Genomic DNA, 6,725 nt, shown 5'->3' with positions numbered 1-6,725 from the left:
GGCCCATTGGCAACACAATGGTGGATGGAGGAGATTGAAGTTGTTAACAATTACAGCTTGCTCATCTCCACATCAACACTCTTGGCATCAGCAGTCAGGAAATCAAAAGATGAATTGCATTAGGTAAATCTGTTGTCAGGGCCTTTTCCAGAGTACTGAGAAACAAGGATGTCAGTCTAGAGGCTAAGGTGCGCCTGATCCAGTCCATGGTCTTCTCCATTACTTGCTGTGCATCAGAGAGAATTGATGCCTTTGAATTGTGGTGCTAGAGAAGAGTTTTGAACCTACCATAGACTTCCAAGAAAACAATTCAGTCTGTCTTGAAGAGGGTGAAACCAAATTTCTCCTTGAAGGCTAATATTTTTTTTATTATTAAATTTTATTAGTTTTAATGAACATTTACAGAGATTTTGGGTTTTCATTCATTCATTGTTGCACCATTCTCTCTACTACCCTCCTCCCCAGTTTGTTCTTCTTCCCCCGGAAGGCTAATATTTTAAACCTCCCTCTCACATACTTTGGGCATGTGGCCAGGAAAGACAGATCCTTGGAGAAGGACATAATTCTCAGAAGCATGGAGGCACAGCACAGGAGAGGAAAATCCCATATTAGATGGATTGATACAGTAACTGGGACAATGGGAGTGTTTCTAGTCAGTGAGACCGGCTCAGGACAGGGCAGGGTTCAGAGCTGTTGTACATATGGTCTCTATGAGTTGCAGACAACTCAATGGCACATAACAACAACAGTGTTCCCCTGCTTTGTTTGCACAACAGCCTCCTGGTCCAGATAAAGGTTTTACGTGAGTACAGTTAAGCACTCTGGGACTCGTATTCTTCTTAATACCATTCACAACTTGTTATTATCCACACAGTAAAATGCCTTTGCATAGTCAATAAAGCGCAAATACATTCTTCTGGAATTTTCTTTCAGCTAGGATCCATCTGACATCAGCAATGATATCTCAGGGGCCATGGCTTCTGGCCTCTTCTAAATTCTGCTTGAACTTCTGAAAATTCCCTATCCATGAACTGTTCAAGTAATTTTTTTAATGATCTTCAGCAGTATTTTGCTTGCATGGGATATTAATGATTTTGTTGGATCACTTTTCTTGGAAATGGAACAAATATGGGCCTCTTCCAGTCTGTTGGCCAGGCAGCTGTCCTCCAAATTTCCTGGCATAGACTGATAAATGCATCTACTGCTGCATCTGTTAATTGAAACAATTCAGTTGGTAGCCCATCAATTCCTGGGACCTTCTTTCTTTCCAGTGCCTTCAATGCAGTTTCCACTTCCTCTGTCCTTACCATTGGTTCTACTCATATAATACTTCCTGAAATTTTTCAGTGTCAATTAGGTCTTCTTGGTACAGTAATCCTGTGTATTCCCTCCATCTTCTTTTGATGATCTTTGGGTCATTCAATATATTGCCCAGAACATCTTTCTATATTTCAATTCAAGGTTTAAATTTATTTTCAGTTCTTCAAGCTTGAGAAATGCAGAATGAAGTTCTTCCCTTTTCATTAAACAAGTTGAACTCTCTGCACATTCAAATTGACAAGATCTGTGGAAGAAAAAGCTGAAGAAGCTCAGTATCAGCAGTCAAAACTAGGCCAGAGGCAGTCTGTGGATCAGAACATCAATTGCTCTTGTGCAAATTCAAATTGCTTTGTTTTGTCCTCTGGAGTTTCACTTTGACTTCTTCAGTTCTTTTACTTAGATATGTTTTCTCTTTGTTTTGGCTTCTCGATGTTCTAGTGTAATTGTCAGAGTCTCTTCTGACATCCATTTCGGTTTTTTCTTTCTCCTCTGTCTTTGTAATGACCTTTTGCTCTCTGCATGAATGATATCCTTGATATCATCCCAAAACTCATCCAGTCTTCAATCATTGGTGTTCAATGCCTCAGACCTATTCCTCAGATGAACTTGAAAACCAGATGGAATAGATTCAAGATCATATCTTGGTTCTCGTGGACTTATTTTCATTTTCTTTGCCTCAATTTGAACTTGCACAAGAGCAACTGTCTGACCAACAGTCTGCTCTGGCCTAGTTTTGACTACCAATATTGAGCTTCTCCAACTATTTCTCCCACAGATGTAGTCAATTTAAGGGTCTTCCTCTCCTTCACCAACCCTCAACCTTCCTAAGCATCATGTCCTTCTCCAAGAAAGAGCCCCTCCTAGCAACATGCCCAAAGTATGTGAGGTGAATCTTCATCATTCTTGCCTCCAAAGAGCACTCTGGCTGCACCGTCTCCAAGACATATTTGTTTGTTCTTCCGGCCGTCAATTTGTTCAGTGTTCTTCTTCAACACCACAGCTGAAAAGCATCAATTCTTCTTCTCTTATCCCTATTCTTTATCCAGTTCTCAGATGCTTAGCAAGTGATTTGACAATTGAGACATCCTAAAATTGTATTAGATAAGATGGATTTTGAAAAATTAATGAATATCTATGTTTCCCTGGACACTATAGATAGGATAAAACATGAGAAGAAGTAGTCATCCTTAGCAAATTTATTTTGTCTTGTGAAGCGTTTGGAAGCACAGAGTGAAACATAAAGGCACCTAGCAATGGCTGCCCGTGCCTGTTGTTCAAGTCTCTTCTTTGTGCTGTGTTCTCCATACAGCTTTTAGATACTCTGATGGGTAGAAGCTTTTGCGTCTACCAGAGCTATCATTGAGCATCCCTTCATTTTGGACCTTTTCTTTGGGAAATAGGATGGTGTGAAAGGAGCAGATGCAACTTGAGGGTGGTGGTGGCCAATTCTGACTTCTATCCACTTCATAAAGGAGAACTATATCAATAATGTCCATAGCAGCAAACAGCTGCTAGGTCAGATATACCACTCCCCACGCTCCTGCACCTATTTCCAACCATCACTAGGTTCAACGTTCATTGTTGACTTATAGACTTTACTCACAGTTGTGGTACTGAGAGAGGAATTTTCTGGGGCTTCGTCTGACATACTTTGGACATGTTGCAAGGAGGGACAGGTCCTTGGAGAGGGACATCATGCTTGGAAGGGTGGAGGGACGGCGCAGGAGGGGAAGACCCTCTTTGAGATGGATTGATTCAGTGACTGGGGTAATTGGGATGGGTGTGTCAGGGGCAGTGCGATTGGCACAGGATAGAGCAGGGTTTAGGGCTGTTGTACATTGGGTCGTTATGAGTCGCAAACGACTTGATGGCACACAACAACAACAATAACAACAATAAATTTATTCACAAAAAGTGAAACTGCAGAGGGATTGGGGGCTGTATATGGGCACAGGCCTGGTGAGTTCTGTACATAGGGCTAGGAGACAAGAAGCCTCCAGGTAGAAGTGTATTTTTTAATTAAAAAAAAAAATAACCACCCCTTCCTCCCGTCCCCATTAAAAAGACCCAAAAATAGCCTTCTCTGAGGTAAATGGGAAGTCTGGGACTTAAGGGTGTCAAGGGATTCACAGGTGCTGGGGCTTAAAGGGAACGTCACAGGCACTGGGCGCCCCTGCATCTGCTGGTGGGAACAGCACACAGCCCTCTCTGGATGCCACCTGGTTTTCACTGACAGAGGAGTTAGGAGAATCATTGTAGACATGCCAACCAGTCTGGCACTGGCACAGGTCTGTGTAGTGACCATAGCAGATGCTGCCAGAGTGATTGCAAAAGGCATAGAGCTGGTACTGGGGCTTCCTGCTTTGTCACTAGCAAAATCCCCTAGACTGAGTCATTGGAGTGGGAAGTCTACACCTACTGAACGTTTCTCAATGGAGCCACGGGAGGCAGAAAATTCTATTCAAAGGGAGCAGGAGGATTTGGGGGAATCGTACTGTCAATTTTTTAGTATTTCATGTTTTCTGCCGACAACGGTCACACACTGGGACCTTTTCCGATTCTAATTCTTCCTACTTGGTGAAAAGGTTGAAACAATCCTGAAGAGATACCTGGCCCCCAGCAAAGCCCTTCTTGAGAATGGGCAAGGACAGGTCCAAAAAGCATCAAAGACCGTGGCGCGAAAACCACAGGACTAGCACTGGAAGCAACTTTTCACCTGGCCCACAAACAGGTCCACAGTTTTGCTGTCCTTTTGCTCCAGGTGACGCTTCCACATTGGGTTGGCTCGGTCATCACCACTCAGCTCCACTTCTTCTAGAAGAGCCTCTCCTCCACGGGGTGGAGAGGGAACTGGCTGGTGGGCCAGGATTGGAGGAGCCTGGCAGCCTCAGAGCTTGATTTCCAGATGCAGCTGCTCCCTGAGGATCTTCAGGAATTCTTGAGCATCCTGCTGGCTGTACCCAGAGGAAAGAAGGAACATATTTCTGGAAGACAGCTCAAAATCGGGTAGGATTCACAGCTTCACAGGAGTCAGGGTGCCAGAGGGCACCAATCACATCTGCAAAGGCTTCAATGAGCTTTTGGGCTCGACCCCCTCCAGGCACCTCTTGCCTAAAGACCCTTCGAAGACAGAAGTCCGGAAGAGGCCATGAGCACAGCATTCAGGAAACATGTGTTTCCCAGATTTCAGAGGCCACCATGACTGGAGCCAAGCAGCAACGTGTGACGAGCCAACTTGTCTTCAGTGGGACCGAGCAGATAGCACGTGGAAGGAGCCCTGAGAGGCAGGGGGCTCTGTTCCTATGCTAAGCAGGGTGTGTGGTCCAGGAAAGCCTCCAAGGCGGGAGAGAGGTGCTGCTTCTACAAGGGGGGGGGGGGCGCAGGCAGGAGGACCAACAGGCTCAGGGCAGCCCCAAACTCTCCCGCCCCACAGTGCCCTCCCAAGGCCCCACTGGGCACTAGTCTCCACTGCTCACAGACTTGGACCAAGATTCTAGGTTGGTCCTGGGCGGGAGAGGAAGAGCCACAGCTGGGGGTAGTGAGCCAGGCAGGGTTACCCCATGATCTGCCTGACCGGGGGGGGGGGGCTCTGGAACAAGAGCCTGAGGTCCGTCCCTGTCCCAGCTCCAATTTCTTGAGCCTTCTTCAAGGGGACCTGGCCAGGGAGGCAGAGGTCAGTAACATTGAGTTTAGCCCAGTGGCTGGGTTGTGGTGCTCCTTGATGTGGGCCCCGAGGAGCAAGTGGTAGCTTGGATCTCACCTGGGGCTGGACATTAACAGTTGGCTCTCTGGTTCGGCCCAAGCGGTGCTCAGAGGCCTGAGGCGTGGTGTACACCACACGCTGGACGTGTCCCCCAGCTCAGGGCCCCCCCTTATCTACCCTGGTGCAGCCCCTCTGTGGGCCTGGCTTCAGCTTTAGGCCGCAGCTGCCACCCTGATGGCTTGCGCAGCACAAACACTGCCCACATGGAGAGAGGAATTTCTTAAGGAAGTAAGCTGGGGGTTAGAGGAGGCTGGGGAGTAGGGGAGGCAAAGAATACCACCCAATTCAAGTCCATTTTTTAGGCCAGCAATCTCAAGGCAAAATTCCTCAATTAGTCCAGACTCGAGTTTCAGTTCGGCAGTCAGCTTTTCCTACCATCATCACCCAGTAAGAACAGTAAAACTTGTAACTGTGGCCTTTACCTCAGGGCTCCTCTAGTTACACCTTGCCACAGTTTCTCCATGGTCTCTTCATCGCAGACACTAGGATTTCGCCCTATTTCACTTTTAACAGAGTCTTGCTCCAGTCTCCCTCAAAATTTAAAAGAAAAATTTTCTGTTATACTGATTCACTTACAAAGTTCATATACATTGTGTTGGTATTTTTTTTTTCATATACATTGTTTTACACACCGAATCTTTCCCCTTTCCTTTACCCATCAAATTGTGTGACCCTATAATTAATTACCCTGCCCATCCTCACCCCTCTGCTCCCACACTCCCCCACTTGGATCTTCGTACATATTCTACAATAATGGTCTTCTTTTTTTAAATTTATATTTTAGCAAAAGTTTATGGAAAACTTGGATTTCCACTCATTGATTGTTGCACATTTCCCTCCCTACCCCCACCCCAGTTCGCTTTTCTCTTTAAAAAGATTCTTTCATTGTTGCACAATTTTCTCTCTCTCCCCTGCCCACCCCCCTCCACCTTGCTATGCATCTCATTCTGGACTGTTGTCATTACCAAAATGGTCTTATACTGAATTAGTCCTTACAACATTGAGTTAGCTCACTTAGCATAATGCTCTCCCGTCCCTCCCAAGTTAGGAAGTAATTTACAAAATCATTGCTCCTGTGTGCTGTGCAGTATTCCATCATGTGAGTGTACCATCATTTCTCAATCCATTCCTTAGGTTCCACATGAGCACAATCAAGTGCTCTAGGATTCCCATTCTTCTCAATGTCAGCCACAACTTGTTATGATCCACACAGACAAATCTCTTTTCATAGTCATGATGGACGAAGAGAAGATTGAAACTGTGAACAGTTTTGTCTTGCTTGGATCCACAATTTATACCCTTGTTAACAGCAATCAGGAAGTAAGGAGACGCATTGCACTGGGGAAATCTGCAGTTAGGGATCTCTCCAAATTATCGAGGAGTAATGATGTCAGTCTAATTCAAGCCATGGTCTTTCTGATAACTTGCTATGTATCTGAAAGGTGGACAATTAATGAGGATGACAGAAAAAGAATTGATGCCTTTGAACTGTGATTCAAGCTGCTCTGAAGGAAATAGCAAAAAATAAGGCCCCCGGAATAGATGGTATACCAATTGACATATTTCAGCTAACAGATGCTGCTGTGGATGTGCTCACCAAGTTGTGCCAAGAAATCTGGAGAACAACCACTTGGCCAACTGA

General features: G+C 45.4%; 1 pseudogene; it reads right to left on the bottom strand.

The window, feature by feature from the left end:
• Positions 1-3,446: 3,446 nt before the first annotated feature.
• The window catches only part of LOC102865254, a 21,724-nt pseudogene continuing 18,445 nt past the window's right edge, over positions 3,447-6,725 (bottom strand).

Source organism: Elephantulus edwardii, unplaced genomic scaffold (assembly GCF_000299155.1).
Source record: "Elephantulus edwardii isolate Elephantulus edwardi_28Jun2011 unplaced genomic scaffold, EleEdw1.0 scaffold00307, whole genome shotgun sequence".
Classification (NCBI taxonomy): domain Eukaryota; kingdom Metazoa; phylum Chordata; class Mammalia; order Macroscelidea; family Macroscelididae; genus Elephantulus; species Elephantulus edwardii.
Note: the sequence above shows the minus strand (reverse complement) of the source record. Positions and strands in the feature narration are given on the sequence as shown.